The 21,732-nt window shown below is 36.7% G+C and overlaps 2 pseudogenes; one reads left to right on the forward strand and one right to left on the reverse strand.

Annotated features, from left to right (window-relative positions):
- The first annotated feature begins 6,444 nt into the window (after positions 1 to 6,444).
- LOC113298132 lies at positions 6,445 to 8,213 on the forward strand (annotated as a pseudogene).
- Positions 8,214 to 11,008: 2,795 nt separating this feature from the next.
- On the reverse strand, positions 11,009 to 20,945 carry LOC113298133 (annotated as a pseudogene).
- Between the last annotated feature and the right edge of the window lie 787 nt (positions 20,946 to 21,732).

Consider the following 21,732-nt stretch of genomic DNA (forward strand, 5'->3'; position numbering starts at 1 on the left):
GTCGTTGTGCAAATAGTGATGGAAAATAGAATGAATCCTTGTATATGCCGCAGTATTGATCATTCCCTGATCCATATTTTATGTGTATACTGCAATGCTCCATAAGTTTTTTCTTGTGTTGAGCATAAGACAATTGAGTTAATCATTATTTTATGGTGAACTTAGTCGTAGCTCCGTAAGCTTTCTTATGTCGAGCATTTCCAATTAGATTAATCATAGATTCGTTTGCGGTTATTTTGGCTGTGTATTCCGATTAAATTAATCATGGGTTCTCTTGTGGTTCGTTTAATTGAGAACTTTGGATATAGAAAATCATTTCTTTATGGTTTTTGGTGTCCAATAAAATCCTTCTTTTCTTGTAAAAGTAAGGCCGCTCTTGTTGTTCTCTTGGGAATAATATCAAATGGGGGAGAATTCTTTTGAACTTGTGCTTAATTTCTATATCTTTGTGGGGAGTGCGGCTGTGGAATTATTTAGGGGTTATCTTGTATCTTTATAAACTCCTTGATTAATGCATTTAGCCTCGGCTTTATGATTGCATCTAAACAAGTTGATATGTACTTTTCTTTGGTTTTGAAGCGTCTTCGTGGAAATTTCATTAGGATCCCGTTTTCGTACCTTTGCCAATTTTATTGACAAAAGGGGGGAGAATTAATGTGTAGTTCACACTACAAATACATTTGATTTACGTGCTTTATGGGTCATTATGTAAGGGGGAGTGGCTTTCATGTCGAGACGAAAGTATTGACTAAGGGGGAGTGATACATATCACCATAGTATTGTTGTCGAAGTTGTGATATGAAAACTTTGATGCTGTATAATAATACTATGACACCGTATAACAATGATCGAGAGCTTTTGTTTTCTCATTGTTATGGCTACGGAACTTCAACAACTATGATGCTGAATTGAACATCTATGGAATCATGGGAGTAATTGGAAAAGACGAAGTTTTCAAGTAACGCCGAAGCACCAAGGAGATCAAACATGTGGAAGAGAAGCTACAAAGTTTTATTTATTTTGTAATCCATATGTACTGATAGTTTTGTCACTAACATTGACAAAGGGGGAGATTGTTAGAGCATTGCTCGGTCGAACTCGCATGCATTTCTATCTCAAGCATGTTTGTCAACATTAGTGATCGAAACTATATGTCTTGATTTCTAGTATACTTATGACTAAGTATCGATCTAGGATAGTTAGGAATAGTTGATCTCCAGACTCCATGGCGATTATCTTGCAAAGACGAAGAACTGCTCAAGGAACCGGTGGAAATTCATCCGACCAAAAGGTATGTGGAGACTTGAATTCATCTTGTCACTCAAAAGTCTATCTACTCTATCTCCTACACTTGAGACAACAGTCGTATAAGTATGATAGTTTTCATACATACACATTTGCTATTTCGAGCCGAGTTTACTCGCCTATCTTTTTATCTAAATACGTGTTAGTAAGATTTTGCTTTAACCATCTTCATATTTACCCATGACGAAAGTCATTATGACGTTTCAATCTTGAAAATTGTTTTGATGACGATAGTCGATTCTTTATGTCTAACGACTGTTATAACATTATAGAAGAATGTTTCAATGATTGAAATATAGATTTGAGAATATGTAACCACCTATGGTTGTAAGCATTTAGTGTGTTCTCACATTTGTGCATAAATCCATGTGTCGGAAACCAAGTGCATGCATATGTGTGCATGCGGTATTGGTGAAGGAGACAGGTTGGGTACGCGTACTGGCGGAAATTTACGTTCGTGAAATTCTGCTAAGTTTGAAGTTTACGAACTCAAAAACCAGTCACCTTAGGTACGCGTACTGGCAGAACTTTTTCACCCGAAAAAGTACGTTGAGTTTGGAAACTAAAACCAACTCAAAATCCGGTAGCTAAGGTACTCATACCCGTACGCATACCCAAGCTAGTTATTTCTCAAATAGGTATTCCATGAACTTAAAAAAATAAATTATAAGGAATGCAATCTTTGCAAACCGTGGGTGTACTGTTTATGAGTTGATTCAAATGAATCAAACCGAGTTTGTTTCAATTGTGTCTATGTATAAAGACCCAAGCAATTTAACAACTCTTGAACTAGTTCTTATGAGTCATTTGAACTAGTTATGAGAAATATGAATACGGTTGATATGAAAGCACTCATATGGCTAACCATTGGTTAACCATTTGTGAACCAAACAATGTACACGTTTAGGTACGGTTACTCAAATCTAAATGAATACATTTCATTAGTGTGTGACAAGATGAGTTTCGATCTAACGGTTGAAAGATATTAACTTGGATAAATCAGGTTTTTCATCTAACCGTGATTATTGAATACTTTGTTACCAAGGTAACTTAGATTGCAAACCATGATTTGAAAACTATATAAGGAGACGTCTAGCAACTGTGCAAAACTAATCCCCACACCTCCTGTGTGATACTAGTTGGTTTGCTAGAGTCGATTCTCCTTTAATCGTAGGTTTCTTCTCGAGATCCTGTCGGTTAACGACTGAAAGACTTCGTTGGGATTGTGAAGCCAAACGAAACTACTTCTCTTGTAGTTGAGTGATATGATCTTGCCATTTTCTATCGTACGAGTTAAATTGAATAATTGACTTGAGATTATATCTCCGATAGGACAAGATAAAAAGAAATCACTAACATCTTCGTCTCATCGTTTGTGATTCCGCAATATCTAGTTTCGCTACCACACGATTTAGATTATTGTGAGGTGATTGATAATACTAGGTTGTTCTTCGGAGAAAAAATAATTAAGTCCGGTGTATCAATTGGTTCTTGTTCACCTTGATTTTTATCAAAATACAGAACAAAACTTTTAGGTTTATCTGTGGGAGACGAATTTATCTATCCTTGTAGACTCTTCTTTGTGACACAGATTTATTTATTAAAGTCTTCGACTTTAGGTCGTAACAACTCTTAGTTGTGGATGAGATCAGCTAAGGGAATCAAGTGGGTAGTATCCTGCTGGGATCAGAGATGTAAGGAGCGCAATTGTACCTATAATCAGTGTGAGATTGATTAGGGTTCAACTGCAGTCCAGACCGATCTTTTTTTTTAGTAAGCTAGTGTCTGTAGCGGCTTAATACAGTGTGGTGTTCAATCTGGACTAGGTTCCGAGGTTTTTCTTCATTTGTGGTTTCCTCGTTAACAAAACTTCTGGTGTCTGTGTTATTTCCATTCCGTATTATATTTTGTTATATAATTGAAATATCACAGGTTGTGCGTTATATCGATCGCTTTGGCAAGCTAAGTGAAGAATGCAGATGCCAGACATATGACAACATCCAGTTTTTCATGTTTCCCAATTAAAGAAGAAGATGGGATTACATGCAGCTCTATCTCCTCAGTTACCATTGGTGGATCATGCAGGTCAGTTTGTAGTAGAGCCTATTGTTGTCCTAGACACTAGAACTACTCTCAGGGGCACTTCCAAAATTAAACAGATCTTAGTACAATGGTGCAATTCTGCCACAGAGGACGTTGCCCACCTACAAGCTCAGTTTTCATATTTCATCCTTGAGGACAAGGATCTCTAAATGGGAGGGGCAATGTCATGATCCTGCAAGTTTCTTTCATTGTATTTTGAATTACATTTACTTGGGGGTAACTTAGTTCAGTCAGGGGTGGAATTAGCATTAAGTTATTTAGATTATTTCTTAGAAACAGTAATTGAACTTGATGTAATGATAATTGTTGGATGCAGTTATCTGGATTGGCCCTTTAAAGACCAATGATTGTACTCAGGTGAAATTCAGTTAATAAAAAACCAAATTTGCTTTCAATCTTTGAAGGTTGGGATCTGCTTATAGAGAGAAAGCATCTTGCTGCTAATTATCCATTGATCTAATCCTTGTAGTTGTACATCAGTACACTATAGTTAATTCATATTTACTTGATAAGCAATCCTATTGTGTTTGGTTAAGTCCGAACCTTTTATCAAGTAAACATACTTCGTTGTTATATTGTCTCGATCTCGTATCCATAGACGATCACACGAAGTGTGAACCGATTAGTTGCATTATTTCGACTCAGTCCATAGACAATCACTTTCGGAGAAATGACTTATAGGTAGGAAAAGTTTTAGCTTGAGGTATATTTGGGTACCCTCTCCTTTTCACTTTTAACCTTTTTTTTTTTTTTTTTTGCTAAGTGTGCTTATTTTCCTTCGTACCTTGTTCCTAAGTTCTGAGAGTGGATAGCTAATATTGTGCTGGGAACAAACTATGTCGAGTATTATTATCCTGAGCACATCTATACCCATAGACTAATGTTAAGTAAAACTTCTTCAACCTGTGATTCTGCCCTCGTCAAGATGCTTGTGGTAGAGTCAATTTCATTTAGTATTTTGTCTATATTACTAGATACATCTGACAAGATGTTCCTTGTTGTAAGATTCTAACAACGATTATATATTTTTTATTGAAAATAATTTTTTTCAGATTAAAAAAATATGTCACCAACACAAAAATAAAATAATAGAAAAACGAAAGAGATGAGGAACATGCCGACACAACCGTCTAGTTGGTCTTCAATGGGTTGAGCTGTGAGGTTGCCTCTTTTCTTTTTTTCTGATAAAATCATTTGCTTCCTCTTGTTTGGATTAACTATTCATACAAAAAAAAAATGGAAGATCATAATTACCAGGGATTAGTAACTTTTCTAGAAAACATTCAATTAGAAATTGTGTGCCTTTTGTAAGAGAGTCGGCATAGTATTACACCATGTTTATTTTCATTTGACTCCCGATCTGAATATGAGTTAATCTATGACTCAACGCGGGTCAGATATCAGATCATTTGTTTTCTATTTTGAACTAGATCTGACTCGACCTCTAACTCAGACCTATCTCGAACCGACCTTGCCCGACTCAATTGAACATAATCGTGACTCATGGAATCAAACCACTCACTCACATATTTTTGAGTCTGTTGAGTCAGATCTGACTCAAAACAAACATATTGAGTTAGATCCAGAAGAGTCAAGCTATTTCAGTCAGATCCAGACGATTGCACATGCGTGAATAAACCAAGATCTATCCGTTTTTTTTTGAAAAGTTTAAACAATATTTTATTTCCTAAATGAATCTAAATCAAATTGATTTTTTTTCCTTAATCTGGGAGCGTGTGACACGGTGTGATATTATTTTTTTACGAAAAAATATTTATTTTAACGTGTTAATGTGCATGAAGATAAAATTATTTCTTTGCAACATAATTTCCCCGTTAATTCTGCATTCATTTCACCCCCTTCATTTCCAAATGAAATCGAATTCTCCATTCCAAAATCCGGTCAAAAGTGTCTAGTATCGTGAATTATTTTCACCTATTCTCTCTTTGTTTTGTGCAGCGTGTTTATTTTCCTTCGTCCCTTGTTCCTAAGTTCCGAGAGTGGGTATCTTTTATTATGCTGACACAAACTATATCAAGCCGCCTTATTCGGACACATCTTCGATATGGGGTTTAGGATTGCTCGTTCTTGAGTATACCTCCGGACTAATGTTAAGGAAAATTTCTCGAACCTGTGATTCTGCCCTCGTCAAGTTGATTGTGGTAGAATCAATTGCATTTAGTATTTATTACATATTACTTGATACATCTGACGTGATTTTCATTGTTGTAAGGTTCCAACAACAATTATACATTTTTTTTGAAAATAAATTTCTTCAAATTAAAGAAAAATATTTCACCAACGAAAAATAAAATAATAGAAAAACGAAAAAGAGGCGGATCCCTTTCTAAGGTAACTTCTTTTGATGCATGTATTTATTAATTAAGGATTAATTATCAATTTCACGTGGATATGTGGTACCCACAGAGTCATGTAAAATAATTTGACTACTACAAAATGGGATTGACTGGTTACAAATTTTGGTAGATAGGTTTCCCATTTGGCTTCCATCTGCTGCCTGATTGGCCATGCCATCTGCTGCCTGATTTCCTTCATTGTAATTGTGTTGTATAGTAACTTGTGGCATTTGTCGAATTCTACTCTTTATTTCATTAATCATCCCATAGATATAACAATGATGGAATAGTGGGCGAGGTGATGAATTGAAGGAGGTTTTCTGAATCTGTCTCGAAAAGAAACTTTGGCATTACCTTCCATGGCGGTTTTGAGCACCAAGATCAGAACGCATATTTTATATGTTAAGGTTGTCGTAATTCGTAGAGATTGCGCCAAAGCCATCACAGTCCGGGCCTCCGAGTCCCTGCAAATGAAACCTGCACCTGGATGGCCCATGGTGGATCCATCGGTGTTGATTTTAATCTAGTTCATGTTTGGGGAAGGTATCGGATAAATGGATGTGATTGAGGATAGTTTTAGGGTTAACCATTTACTTGTTTCTGTTCGACGACTAATGTTCAAAAAACAAAAAAAGGGGGGGGGAGGGGGAGGGGGGACCGCAACGCCTAAACTCGTAAACAAGACCCATAAAACTTACTCAAATCTCTCTCCCCATCAAAAATTCCCAATTCCTCGAACCCTAAAATATCACGTTTCTCCTCTCTGTAACCCTTTCTGTTAATGGCGAATCTCAACAATCTCCCCTCGGACATTTTACTGGATATCCTTACTCGTTTACCAGCTGATAAGCTTGTACAGTGCAAGGTACTAAACAAACGATGTCTAGAGTTGATTTCTCATCGATCCGTCCCACAATTGCACTTATCTCGTCTTCTTGGTCTAGATTCTGGCAAGTTAAGTTTTCTTGCCTTCATCCTTGTTCAACAACTTCACCTTATTGAGTATGATAAGTGTTGTATGATGAGAAAGGTCAACTTGATCCTTCCATTTAGGACATAATCTCCTTGTGCATGTAAACTTCTTGGTTCGCATAACGTCTTGGCTTGTTTTTATGGGATTCCGAATGATGTTGTTTATTCTGATGGGATGTTGAATGATGCTCCTCATTCTTATTGTATTTGTAATCCACTGAAGAAAGAGTATGTGTGTATTGCTGATTATATCTCTAGAGGTAGGGACGATGGTCCATATAAATATTGGTCAAGCGGATTTGGTTGTGATTCTGTAACTGAAAAGTACAAAGTTGTGGAGTTGGTTAAGTCACGGGGAGATCGTAGTGTTATAGCTTCAGTATACACTGTTGGCAGTAGCGAGGGGTGGAGACAAGTTCATAAGTTGGATACTATGTTTGCCAGTGTTGAATATGTTGGATATGGAGTCTTCGTGAATGGAGCTCTCTATTGGATGGATTCACATGAAGGAGACGTTTTCATATTTGATTTGACTAGGGAAACATTTCGTGTACTTGTTTCGCGACATCCTTTGGAAAAATGAGTTTTGTGGCGTGATTACAGTATAAGGGTTTTCGGTGGATTTTTGTATCGTGCAACCAGATACTGCCTAGGCGTCGATAACTCCGTACATCATGACATGTGGCTGCTAAAGAACACTATTCCTGGCATGGAAGGGCACGGAGGAGCCCAACCATTGGGTTGGAGTCAAGAGTTTAGGGATCTTAAAAGAAAACCATTAGCCTACACTAAGAGGGGCAGATTTTTAGATATTGGTCGTAGCTTTATTGGCATTTATGATGCAGTTGCTAGAACCTCGGAGAAGCTTGTGGATTTTACTGGATTTGCTCCAATATTCCCTCATACGAACTCTTTAATTTCCCTGCAAGATTTAGGAGCAGTAGATATACAAATAATGGAGTCAGTTGATGAAGAACACAAGAATAAAATTGAGTCGAAGAATGGTCTGGAGAATTATGCTTACAACATGAGAAATACAATCAAGGATGACAAGATTGCTGGGAAATTGGATCCAGCTGACAAGAAGAAGATAAAGGACGCCATTGAAGCTGCTATCCAGTGGCTTGACTCCAACCAGCTTGCATAAACTGATGAATTTGATGATAAGATGAAGGAGTTGGAGAGTCTCTGCAACCCAATTATTGCAAACATGTATCAAGGTGGTGCTGCTGGACCTGACATGGGTGGCTTTGGTGGAATGGATGAGGATGGTCCTTCAATGGGTGGTGCTGGTAGCACTGGTGCAGGACCTAAGATTGAGGAAGTTGATTAAGTGGGGAGGGATATGAGTGACTGCTTGGGGTTCTGAAATTGGTGGGGATTCATTTTGTTCAGTTCGGTTTAGTTTAGTTCTCAAGTTTTTATTTTTCTGACAATCAATGTTGTGGTACAACATGATGGCATGTTGGTTGAAGTATTTAGATTACTAATGGAAATATTTCAGTTTTAGTTTGTGAAATTTTCAATTATTGATGTGTTTATGCTTCTGCTTGATATCTCTGGCCTGCTTTCACACATCAGATTGAAAAACCATTAGAAGCGCAGTTAAAGAGCATTAATTGCGCTTTAAGATTTTAAGCTGAAATGAAAACAAATTGGTTTCTCTTACAGATTGAAAAACCATGTCCTGGGAGAAGAAATAGTGTACTAGAATAACACAGAAACTCACCATGGTGTATCCATTAGAAGGCCCAAGGAAGCAAATTCCTCTCAGCAGTTGTTCCCATATCTGACTTGCAATTTTGCATTTGGCGGCAAAGCAACTAGCAAAATGAGATCCCTGGATATGATATTAACTGGTAATCTTTGGTGTGCTTCCGAGCTAGTCTTATGGGTTTCAACCATTAGAACGCATAAACCTTTTGACATTATGTTAACATGTAACACGTAAAGTTTGCTATTAATCTATTTTTATGTCATCAATCTCGTTATGGCCTCTTTTTTTTAGTTAAGTTGTATTGCTTTTATAGTATGCAGTTGTTGCCCACGTGATCTAATTGCAATTTTAGATGTGATGCATGCTTTTAAGGATCTTGTTTCGTTTTGTGTGTTGGGGTCGAATAAGTATATGGAAGCAAAATTAGTGGAAACCGAAAAGTGAGAACTTTCTCAATAGTATAAGGGTGTCTGCTTTGTGACTACAATTGTATGTGATTCTTTGAGACATGAGACTATTAAAGTTCTGCTAGGGGTGCACGACTGCACGCCATGTGCAGCGCCCAACTGGGGTGTGTTTTCTATCATTTCTCAAACTTATAACAACCTCTCTTCATGACCCAACATATCTCTACGCGTCAATTTTGCTCACACTTGTAAATTGCTGCATCCATCGTGTTTTGGAGTTTGGAGCGTATAGTTAGTGTTGAATTAGGATCTCCAATTTTTGGAGCAAGCAATACAAGATGAGTGCAGGGTTCGATTTCTAAAGCCAAACGCATGTCTTTTTGTTTCGATTTGGTCCAGAAACTGTTCTCAGTTTAGTTTCACGAATTGACATAAAAAAATCAGAGTACTCCAACAGATGAAATGATGAAATTGAATCTTAACTTAGAAATTAGCACCGTGTTGGATTTGTAGGTTAGTTTAGTTCTATAGGTTGTGAAAGAAATTTGTGTTGTTGGGTCAGAAATGTCTGGGGTTGAATATTAGGTTTGAGATTAAATTCCTACAAGATTTTATTTATTTTTTTGCCTTTCAGGATGTTTATACATCTTTTTGGTTGGTGAAATTGATGATACAAGAATGTTGGGTAGTTTTGAGATTTTTACTGACTTGAATTGTGAATGTGACATTAATCTGTTTTAAAAAGACTGTAAATTTGTTTATTTGGTCGTCGGACCAGTCTCAGACCCGACCCATATTGATGAAGTAGGCTATTTTTATTGCAGCATGATCTGAAAATTTTTTCTGCAAGGATTTAGCACATGCCTTATTATCGACCAGACAAAAAGAAAATTTGAACTTCTTTAGCAAACTAAAAGGGGAAATTGTGCCTCATGCAAACAAAAGAAAAGCATCAGAATAGATGTAGCCAAAACAGTCGGGGATCGAAGTCTTGCAACATCAAAAAGTCATGCTCTTCATGGTCTGTTGTTGTGAATCAAATACTGACGGAATCCACACTTTCACTCCTTCCCCATCCTGTCTTTAATCGGTTTGCGCATCTTTTTGCCTTTCAATATTTTTAATTTTATTTATAGTAATGATCAGCATATTTGTAAAAATAGTTTGAAATAACTTTTACACCTCACTATCATGTGTGCCATATTGTTCGAAGATACAAATCACATCGTGATTGGAGTCTTTTGCTTTATTACTTTATAGTAACGCTACTATATGCACGACTTTGTTATACTGTTCAGTGGTTGTGGTTAAGCCATTTGTCTGTCTTAATCTTGTGCTTGATATTTCACTGAGTACAAACTGAGCATCTCCCAAGCCGAGAGCACAAAAGTATCCTAAGGAAAACTGCCTGGGTTCCACTAAAGCATTAAAATGGCGCAAGGTCGGTGTGAATACAGAAGGCACTCGTCTCTCATATTGAAAATAATCATCAAATACAATTTCGCAGCAAAACTGGGTAACTCTACCGGTGAGGTTGATCACTATCTTGAGTCTGGCCGTCAACACGGAATTTGACATAGAAGTATAGTCTCAGCATAGGGCAATACCCACAACAAAATTAAGTCGACACATAATCAATTCTTTATTCCAAAATTAATGCTCCAAATTTTAGGGTGTAATATCTTGGCATTGAAGATGAAATTTTAGGTAAAAAATATTAATTTTAAAAAAAAAAATTAGCCCCTTAGGAATAACCCACAACAAAAAGGTATTAATAGGATCTCCACCTAGGATTATTTTTCACGCCTAGCATTGGAGATTCTCATATAATATCTAAAATTTACTAAAAAAAAAAAACATTTAATCTATAAAAAATCACAAACAACACCATTTTAAGGAAAAATTAGAACGAGGATGTCTTATCTGCCACCTAGAAAACACACACAACCACCATTGGAAAAGCTCTAGTGCGAGTATTTCAGATTTTGGACCAACAGTTGCAACTCAAATGCTAAATTGGTAACTCACGAGAACTGATTCACGTCAAGATTGTTTATCATGCCCTCCTAAACTGTCTGAAATTCTATTTGATAGACGGGGGTTTATAACGTGAGAAAAAAAAAAAAGTGGAGATAAAGATAATATCAAGATCAAGAAGCAGGAAAACTGAGAACATAATACAAAACATCTAACCTGTGTTTTACACTCACAATTAATATGACATGGATAGTCAAACTTTTCTTCTCGGTATAACAGATTCATGCAGTTTACTAGTTTTTTTGCTATAACAAAAAAGAACTATTTTCACCATTTTCCCAGTTTCAATTTTCTGAATCAATAAAAACACACTTTTGCACCACGGATAGGGGACTATTAAGTCTGACAGGTGCTTACAGCAGTATCATTATCTCAACTTCATTGAAGCGAATTCCGTCGCTATGTCCATGGCTTCCTTCATGCGTGTCGCATGAGTACCCTGGAATTCAATCAATTTCCACATTAAAAACAATACACTGAAGTTAAAAAGACCAACTTGGTTCCCAACTGAAATATATATTTTCCAAAACCTAGGATGAACCGAAAATGGATACGCTTTCTGCGAAAGCACCCAAGGTTCTTAGGATTGCAGCACAAAGCATGTTCAAGAAACAACCTAACCAATGTACTATTCAGGGACAGAGTATCTGAATAATAAATGAACTAGATCGTGAACTAATCACAGCCGATGTTCCCGACTGTGTCAGACAAGTGAAACAATATAATGACAGTAATTTAATTTCCAACCTGGCCTTGAGCGAGACCACCCTTTCCTTTACCGCGTCTCCCTTTTATTGGACCAAGAGCAGCTGTCAACCACTCAGACACCTCTAACCCTTTGCTAGTATCTCCATTCACAGGTACCCCGGCATACACTACAGCCTTGTTTGTGACTGCATCTTTGCTAAATACCATAATTGGTAATCCCTGTCAGTAGAAAATGGAGGTCATCATAAACACTTGACCACTATTATTTACTGCGGAGGGTCTTTCTGTAACCCATTTGCTACAGACTGAAATCCTCTGCTTCCTCCTTCTATTCCACTCTGACGTTATGTTTAAAAATAAAAGTTTTGACCCCTATAGGGCTGTTTATTGTTTCCAACCCATTTCAAAACTGAGCATATCCAGGTGTTCTAAACCCACGTTTGAATCATGGGTCAAGGGTGCATCCAATTTCATATCCATCTAAGAAAAAGTAACCCCTAATGTGAATATGTATCTCATTACAAGAAATAGATACCTCATCCTTGTGTTATAAAAGCACCATAGACAGATTTAAATGCAGTCCCCTTGGAGAACAGTATTTGTAATTGAAAACCGAGAGCAAGTTAAAAGAAATAACGACCTTCTTTTCCATAACTTTCACAACTGCTTCACGGGCTGCAGCTGGGTCAAGACCCACATCAATAGGAGATATGCAGAAAGCTTTTCCATCTGCAATAGCAGTGTCTGCCATCTCTGTAGCAACCTTAACAGCTTTCTGCATATTTTCTTCCGCTATTTTCTTTTGGGCCTTTCTAATTTGATCCTGATACGAAAGAGTTTTTTTTAACTTGATTCACTGTATCATTAAGAAATCGAAACATACTCGTACATGTGAATACAAATAGGGATGTTTAACTACAATACCTGAAGTTTGGAGACCCTGTCTTTCAAATCTGCTTTCATAGGTGCTGGAATAGTTGCGGCATCCAACAGATTTTTGAGAGCAGCTACTTTCTGATGATGAAAAAAATATAAACAGAGCATTAATGCTGTTTGCAAAAGGGAAGGTAAGAAAATACAAGGTCGATATCTTAGAGGTTAGTTCCAGAAAAATATACATTAAAACATGCAGTATGGCATCTACTGCAAATCAGTGGGGTGAAGTTATCATGAATCTAAAAAGGCAGGATTTTTTTTTAGTACCTTTTCGAGAGTGCTACCCTCTAACTTGAATGCGTCACTAATTTGTAGATCTATTTCTTTCGCCAAATTTATTGCCTCAAATGCACCACCAGTTGTGACAGCAGTTATTCTGCGGATACCCTTAGCAATTCCCTCCTCAAATAAAAGAGCGAAGGCTTTTGCGTCTCGCGTATTTGAGATATGAGTTCCTAGTTAAATAGATTTTAGAGCATGATAACAACTAATCGAGAAGACCACCAAATTTGAATATAGTTTACTGATTTCTAAAGTGAAAAAGCCAGTAATATTTTCTGACACACAGGAGTGCTCATTTTTGTAATGCACTGTATTCAGAAGTCCAAACTGAAGCCTCCACAATCTCCTTGTGCTTTTTGAATTTCTCATGCATTTTCATAATCCCACATTTACTTTGAAAAGATAAATTATACTTTCAGGAAACCTTTAGCAGCATGAGCAATAACACATACCTCCACAAAATTCTGTTGAGATTGTTAACCATTCTTTACTATCAGGATCAGCAAGGAGATCCTCTACCTTCCTACCAATTGCCACAACTCTAACTGGGTCAGGGTACACCTGAATCGACACGTTAAAGGAAAATTTAATGATGATCTAGTTTTCATACTTAGAAAGGTCAGACTATGGTTGAGCAAATTCTTTTAAATTTAATCTGATTTCCAAGAGAACAAAGCAGCTTACTTCTCCAAAAACAGCTTGTAAACCATTGATACGCTTGGCATCAGCAAGAGTTGCCTCCGTGGCGTATACATCCATTTCATCATCGATTTGTTTGTTCACAATTGACTCAATTTTCCTCAAATCATTAGGAGGAATGGGCTTGCCTGCCAAAAAGTAAATGTAGGTTAAATTCAGGCCAAATAGCAAGATTTTTTTTTCTCCACTTTATTCATTTGTTTTCATAAGCCTGATGAAAAAATTTAACAAAGCATATTATACCATGGGAGAAATCAAAACGCAACTTTTCTGGAAGAACAATAGACCCCTTCTGATCAACATGAGGACCAAGAACTTCCTGCATTTGTGCAATAGAGTTACTTACACAACAATTGAGAGATAGATTATTCGCTTGATCCTAAAAGATCGTCAAAAATGAATGTGGAATACCTTTAGAGCATAATTAAGCATGTGGGTACAAGTGTGGTTTGGGGCATTAAGAGCACGCCTGTCATAGTTAACCTGTTCGAATCATCACCAGACAAATAAACAAATAAGAAAAGATGAACAACTACAGTAAAATGACAACAAGAGAAAGCAAAAGAGTTTGTGTAATTTACTTTACAGGTCACTTTATCACCCACAGAAATTTTGCCAGTCTCTCCAGTGAAAGAACCAATATGAATAACAAAACCACCAAAACATTACAAACTTGAAATGACCCAGAGGAGCACACAATGGACCCGGTGTCAAATATCTGAGACCAGATGAATAAGTTAGGCAAGAGAAGGAGTATTTGCAGGACGCAAAGAAGATACATTATTATCATGTGAACATACAAAAAGCAAGACATGATTCAGTTAGGATTCTGGAGGCAGCAGTCGTTTAGTTTATACGCAGTCTTTAACTACCATACCTTCAAATAGCTTCGCTGGCAATATCCCTATAGGACGCACAACTAGTGCAGGCCTTTGGACACAAACATGGAGAGATATTTTCCATCCTGGATCTGTATTGTTGGTTGGTTCAGTAAATGTTCTAGATATTTTACATCAAGACTAGAAGAAACAAGAATTTAGTATTTGTAAGTGTGTACATACTATATGCAAATAAATCAATAACAGTCAGTATCAAATCTGGCCAACCATGCTAGGTGTGCAACCACACATTGTACCAGGGCCAGGACTGCGGTTTCAACACATAACACCATAGACCGTTTATGGATCACTTTTGGTTATAGCTACTTTTTCAAAACATGCGAGTCTAAAGGTAACTGAGCTTCACATTGGGATGATTGATGAGTTATGAAATGCATCAAAAAAAAAAAACATATAGCAAGTTGTAAGTACCTGACCACCTTGTTCAGCATAGAAGCTTGTTGTTTCCATAATAATACCAACTTCATCACCAACACTAGCACTGGTCATATATTCTGCGCCATTGTATATAGCTTTTACAACACTCTCGTGGTTCTACAAGCAATACAGACAAATTAACTAAAGCTGATTGATAACAATTGAGAATTCGAAAATTCAACGAATTCCAATTTCCTACTTATAATCCAAGAAACAGAAGGAAGAATGTGAGAAGCAAAAATTGAAGGAGAACCAACATAGTTAAATGAAAAATAGAGAAGTGGTTACCAATGGAATACAGGAATCTGCAAGTGTAAGCAAGATGAATGATAAAGAAGAAATTGGAAAACAATAAACATTTTGTATATGATGACTACACGTAACATGCAATAAGTAGTTATACCTGGCTACAGAGAAAAACTTTTTACCTGCTGGAAATGGAGAATCCATAGATACATAATACAACAACCCACTACCTCGAACATTTATATTTTTTCACAAGCAATTTAGTAATACTAAGGACATCATGCAATTTGCCAAAAAAACAAACGTAAAGATGCTTCATTCTACCAACCTTATTCCAGATAAACTTGTAGTTATCATCTGTTGGGGAGACTCCCCTCTTGTGCAATTCCGAAGTGGCATCAGCATCCATGACAATAGCACCACCAACTTGCTGCCAGATATATTTGTAAGTACAATAGAGTATGAACAAGTCAGGGAAGTTATAAGTTACACTTCCAATGGAAAATTTTCTCTTTAACTGGTATATACAGCACACTTTATCCGATAGAAGCATAATCCAGATCAGCCCATAATATTACATGGGATTTACGAAGCTAAATGCAATTGTAGGACCTCGATAAGCTGCCTAGGCACACATGCAGTGTATCAAAAGCACAGACTTTAAACACTGAAAGGAAAATTTCGATTAAGTTTGACTTTTGTGTTCTTAAATAAACTACCTCCCACTAGTTTTTAAATAACACTCCAGCAATAGTAATTACAAGTTTACAACAAAATCTTATCAAAATCGTATTAAAAATGTAAAAAACATTAGTTTGGTTGTTTCGCCACCAGAAAGAGGAGCTATGTCTCCAGCATTAAAAAAAAATTACACCTGAGAAAACAAAGTTTATTAAGCTGGCACACTTGCCATCTTCAATTAGTTCATAATGTCCCAAGACACAAGATCCCGCAAAGTAAAAATAGACAGCAAACTTTATAAAGAGAAAGAAAATCATCAAGTAAGAAAATGATATAAATAAGAAAAAACAAATGGTAATCTAAAATAAGTTGGGAAATTTTGGTCCTCAGGGCATAATTTAGATATCTCATAAAAACAGCCAGATGAAAAAAAATGCACTAGGCAGATGAAATAACACCTTAGTCTGGGCACTCCTGGATCTATTTCTTGCTTCCTCCATTGCATCCTCGAAACCCTTTGCATCAACTAGCAGGCCTCTTTCTTCTGCCATCAGCTGATAGACATAAGGTAGCTTAGGTGCTTTAGCAAAATCTACATCCTTTAAGTGTTAAAAATATGAAAGCTTAACTACAATTTCTAGATCACAAACCTGAGTTAGATCCAAAGGAAACCCATATGTATCCCATAAGAGAAACGCATCCTGCAAACTATCAAGAGTCGGATTCTATATCCATAAGAAAAATCACACTTCCCAGTATCTCATGAGATTGACTTTTGAACTCTTCAGCTATGGGGGAAAAAAACAGGTGTGCCAAACGATTAAGCATGATGACTTCCCAGAATAAGCTCTCCACAACTCATTCTCTCAGGTGTGGAGACTAACATAATAACAGTGAAAAATTAGAGCATTGTGATCTAAGTACATTTTGTATACGAACAAAAAGGATGCCGAGAACATTAGTCAACATGCTTTAACTTATCGCCTCGAAGAGGCCCATGATGATAAATATAAATTTCAGAAATACAAGTTTGAAAGGCTTCTTAAGGCAAGCTAACAGATTAAAAACAAGTACTGTACTACCTAATCCCCAAACAACCTACATGATTCAAAAAGAAAAAACAATAGCAACAAACTAAACCGGTGACACTCACCTGTCCACTTAATACTTTCCCCTCGAGATCTTGAGCAGCCTTCTTAAACTTCTCAATACCCTGGAGGCAGGTCAAAGGTAGGCTAAGCTTCTGAAGTTATTTGCGAAGTACATCGGTAACATGATACCTAAGTAACATTCTTAAGAATTGGTAATGTGCGTGTGTGTGTATGTGAGAGAGAGAGAGATGAACTCATGATACCTTAAGTAATGTCCTTCCAAAACTTGTTTCCTCCTCTGCGATAGTGTTTCTAATATTCACTTCATGATGCCTCAATTCTGGAAAGACATCCCCCATCAGTTCCACCACAACTCTTACAAGTCTGGACACAGGCACAAGCACAAACAATTAGAGAGAGGGCCAAAACAAATACAAATACACAGTTACTGCACGCATCAGATTCAATTAAGCTTTCGGCTAAATGATTTAGTGAGACAGCTAAAATACTCGTGTGCAGATTCTGGCATAAAATAATGATGTATATCCTTCATCCTAGCACTGAAATGAGAAGATTTTATCTAGTATACTTTCCATGTTAAGAAGGTATGAGTTTCAAAAGTTTTTATCGTGCATCCTTGAGCCTCAACAGCTTTATTGTGCATCAGCCTAAAGCAGTTCAATCCATGGAAGTTTTATTGAATAGAATTCATACCCACTGAAGAAACCTTCTTGACCTTTAAGTACTTCACTTCCATAGCGCACTGCTCGACGCAGGACATATTCACGACCCTCATTGCCTACATGTGGTATATCAAAGTGAGTCCAAATAATTTATTATTCACAAATATGAAAAATCAAATATAAAAACTGATACTGAATTAAGACGGCTCTAATGCACAACCAAAACACAAATAACCCAAGAAACCACACAGAAAGAAACTCTTTTTAGCTTAATTAAGCTTTGCCTGGGGAGTTTGATAGTTCTTATATGAGACACCAGTTGAGCCTCAGCTTCGATAAAGGAGGTGATATACTTATTAATTGGGCATATGAATGAAATTAAGAGAGCAACAACACAACAGGAAAGGAACTGAACAATTAAACACTCATTTTCAGCTTTGGACATTTCACCTGGACGAGATCCATCTGCAATCGCAAAAGAAAGAGTTCTAATATGGTCAGCCACAACCCTGTAAGCCATGTCAATTTTGTCCACATCATCTGCTCCAACTTTTCCAGAGTATGGTCGAGCTCCGGTGGCCTAAGTTTTTTAAATCCGTAATCGTTAAAAAATACTTTTCAATCAATATCCTGACTCTTATGAAGTTAGATTTTACAACTAAACTAAGCAACCATCAAGTGCTCACATGAGTATACAGATGATATCATGAAAGTAAGGAAAAATTAGAAGAAAAAATACTTCTCTACTTAAGCAGAGGTATGAAATAAATGGAATTTGGTTCGAGTCAACACTTGGGTTCAAAGAAAAATGGGTTGAAACTCCACGGATAGTAAGAAACAGGTCAATAGGCTAAGCCACAAAGGACAGAGAAGTTAATCCATAGTTAAGCAAGGAAACAAAAAAAGTGGCCACGGTGAAACCTCATATCTATGACTAAGTGAAAAAGATTAACAAGATCCAAATGTCACTTTCAAACTCCCAAGAACAGCGGCACCATCTTACACCATATCTTATATCCCTCACAAATTTAGTCACGTTTGGCCTAGCTTACTCCCTTAATGGATTGAGAATAAACATAGAATAAGACATGCATAAACCACATATGATCATCAGTCTCAGAGACTTTGTAAGATAAAGAATAAAGGCAAAAGACGAGATTACTGCATTATCACCATACTTGTTGGATTGCATAAAAAATGGGCATGAACACATCCGTGTCATAGTTGCTCATTTTGTTTTGAAGAATCGAAGTCAACCGCTCAAAACCCATCCCAGTGTCTACATGCTTCGAAGGGAGAGGTTTCAGAGAGGCACCTGCTTCCCTGTTGAACTGCGAAAGAGAAAGAAACAGAAGTAAGGTTAGTTAAACAAAGTGAGGGAACATAACATAGCCTAAAGAAGTGGTTACAAATGAATTACTTAGTGAACCATTACCCATCGGCAAAGTTTTTACCTGAATAAATACAAGATTCCATATATCAATGCATGTTGGATCGTCATTGTTGACCAATGAAGCAGCATCTCGGTTGCCAATTCTATCAAAATGGATTTCTGTGCAAGGTCCGCAAGGACCAGTATCGCCCATCTCCCAGAAGTTATCCTAATGATGGTATAATAAAGGCAAAAGTATACTTGAGCTCAAGATAGAATTTCACCCATGGTAATAAAGACAACTTCACTGTCTAGCATAGGTATAAAGAATATTATGCGAGAATATTACTTAAAGAAAATAGATGTATGGTTCTAAATGAGTCTCATTTTTTTCTTCCACGGTTCCACCATAACTGAAAGTGTAATTATTAATTCAACGTTGTTCAGATGTAACGAGTGATAGCATAACCAATTTTACATTCATAATAATCCTATGAATAAGCCACCAGGCCACCACCACAAAGTTGGTTCAATAATAAATATACCAGCAACAAGAATAACATATGAACTATTTATATCACAGCATTTTCTATTTAAATAAATATATCAATGTATTCTGAAAATGAAATATCTAGTATCTACAACCATTACATTCATCAAGGCTGTAATCAACATTAATTTATACGTTTTGAATGATTGCAAAAGCAATTAGGATTCTGTTGGTTCGTTAGTTTGAACGGCTAATTTACCACATCAAAACTTTAAAAATGTGTTACAATCGACTCTGGATTTCCAAACTTGCACTAGCATTAGGATTCTGGTCTTTCACATTCCTTTTTTTTTTGTTTTTTTGGCAGAAATCATGTGAAACCATGAGACTCTTATCTATACTCGAGACAAATTATATCTACCAGAAACATACCTTGCACCCAAAGGGCAAAACGCGAGCAGGTGGCAAAAATTTCAGCCATATATCTCTTGCTTCATTATCAGCTTCAAGGCCCAATTTCTCGTCACCACCAAAATACGTGGCATATATACGGTCAGCGGGTAGCTTATACACCTGGGGATCAAATATCACTAGCTAAATACCAAACTCTCAGTGTTCCATAAAGATTACAAGAGAAACAAACAACCAGCATAGCATGTGTCAATACATAATACAAGAAACAAGAAAGACATATACTGTATGAAACAAGAAACAAGAAAGACATATACTGTATGAAATTCTATTCCATCATTCTATCAAAAATACCTTTTCTAACAAGTATAATGAGATAAAAGAAAACTTGAAGTTGAAAAACTCAACCAGTTCCACTTAACAAACCTGCGTGAGAAGCTCCCATGCCCATGAAATAGCTTGAGTTTTGAAGTAATCTCCAAAGGACCAGTTACCAAGCATCTCAAAAAATGTATGATGGTAGGTATCTTTCCCAACATCATCCAGATCATTATGCTTGCCACCAGCACGAATACACTTTTGAGTATCACAAGCACGCTTGAGCTTACCCAAGTCAGTTCTAGGATCAGCAGTTCCTAGGAAAATTGGCTTGAACTGGTTCATGCCTGTAAAAACCATACCATGTTATGAGACCTTAATATATATAATCAAGTAATAACATACTAAATAGCCATAATAAAATTCAAATCCCGAAAAGGGATTAGCTATATAAATTCATACAAACTTATCACGGATTTGATATTTCAAAATAGGAAGGCGATGAGATAGAGAGACGAACCAGCATTAGCAAAGAGAAGAGTAGGATCATTGACAGGAACAACAGGACTAGACGGCCAATTCGTGTGATCTTTTTATTGGAAGAAACTAATAAAAGTCTCTCTCACTCTGTTAGCAGGCCAATCTGTAATCGTCGGCTCGATTCCTGGCATCTTCTTTGTTGTTGTCGTAGTAGAAGTAATTGTAGAGAATGAAATTGAAGATGTTTTGATTAAACAAGATGTAGAAGTAGAAAGGTGGAATGGGAAGTTTGTATTTGAGAAAACCCTAACGCTAGAAATAACTGAATGCCGTAATCTCCAAAACCTCATTTAATCTCCTCTCTCTTCTCTTCCTAGTTTAATTGGTGCCCCAAAAAACAATTGGGGGCCCCGCACTAAGACAAAAAAAAAGTTACCAAAACTTAAATCAAAGGCATCTCTTAACCATATTTTTCTTTAAATGACTAAAACGTTCCTGGATGATTAGTATTGATAGTTAATTGATTAGATTAGATTAAAATCAGGTTTTAGAGTTAGAATTGAAAAACAAAAATTGGGTTTTTGTAAGTTGAGAAGAAGAAGAGTAGGTTTTAGAGGGAAAACTAGGGTTTGTTGAAATGAGTGATTCAAGTGGGGAAAATGAACAACCCGAAGCTTAAATTAACCAGGTAAACTTCATATACTCTTCTAATGGTCTATATGTTGTTCAAAGTGGTCGAATCACAACTACCTGGTAACCACCCAGTGAAAGGGTCGTTAATATCGGGGGTCTAAACCCAAACGACTCTTAAAAGTCGTTATTATATTGGCCCTACCATTGACGACCCAAACCTGCAATTTTTTCCAGGTTATGAAAAGTCGTCAATGTTTATTTTATAGCATAACGACCCTAAGGAAGAGTCGTTATAGGGTTGTCTATATACATAGACGGCTCTACAACCCAAAGACTCTGTGAAAATATACCTTTTAGAGTCGTCATTTGGTCATGTATAAACCCAAACGGCTCTAACCTAGGCCATTAAATCTTAAAACCCAGAATTAGGGTCGTTATCTCCTACATCTTACAGGTTGACGATTTTTTATAAAAAAAAATGAAAACCC

This window comes from Papaver somniferum, chromosome 7, assembly GCF_003573695.1.
Source record: "Papaver somniferum cultivar HN1 chromosome 7, ASM357369v1, whole genome shotgun sequence".
NCBI lineage: Eukaryota > Viridiplantae > Streptophyta > Magnoliopsida > Ranunculales > Papaveraceae > Papaver > Papaver somniferum.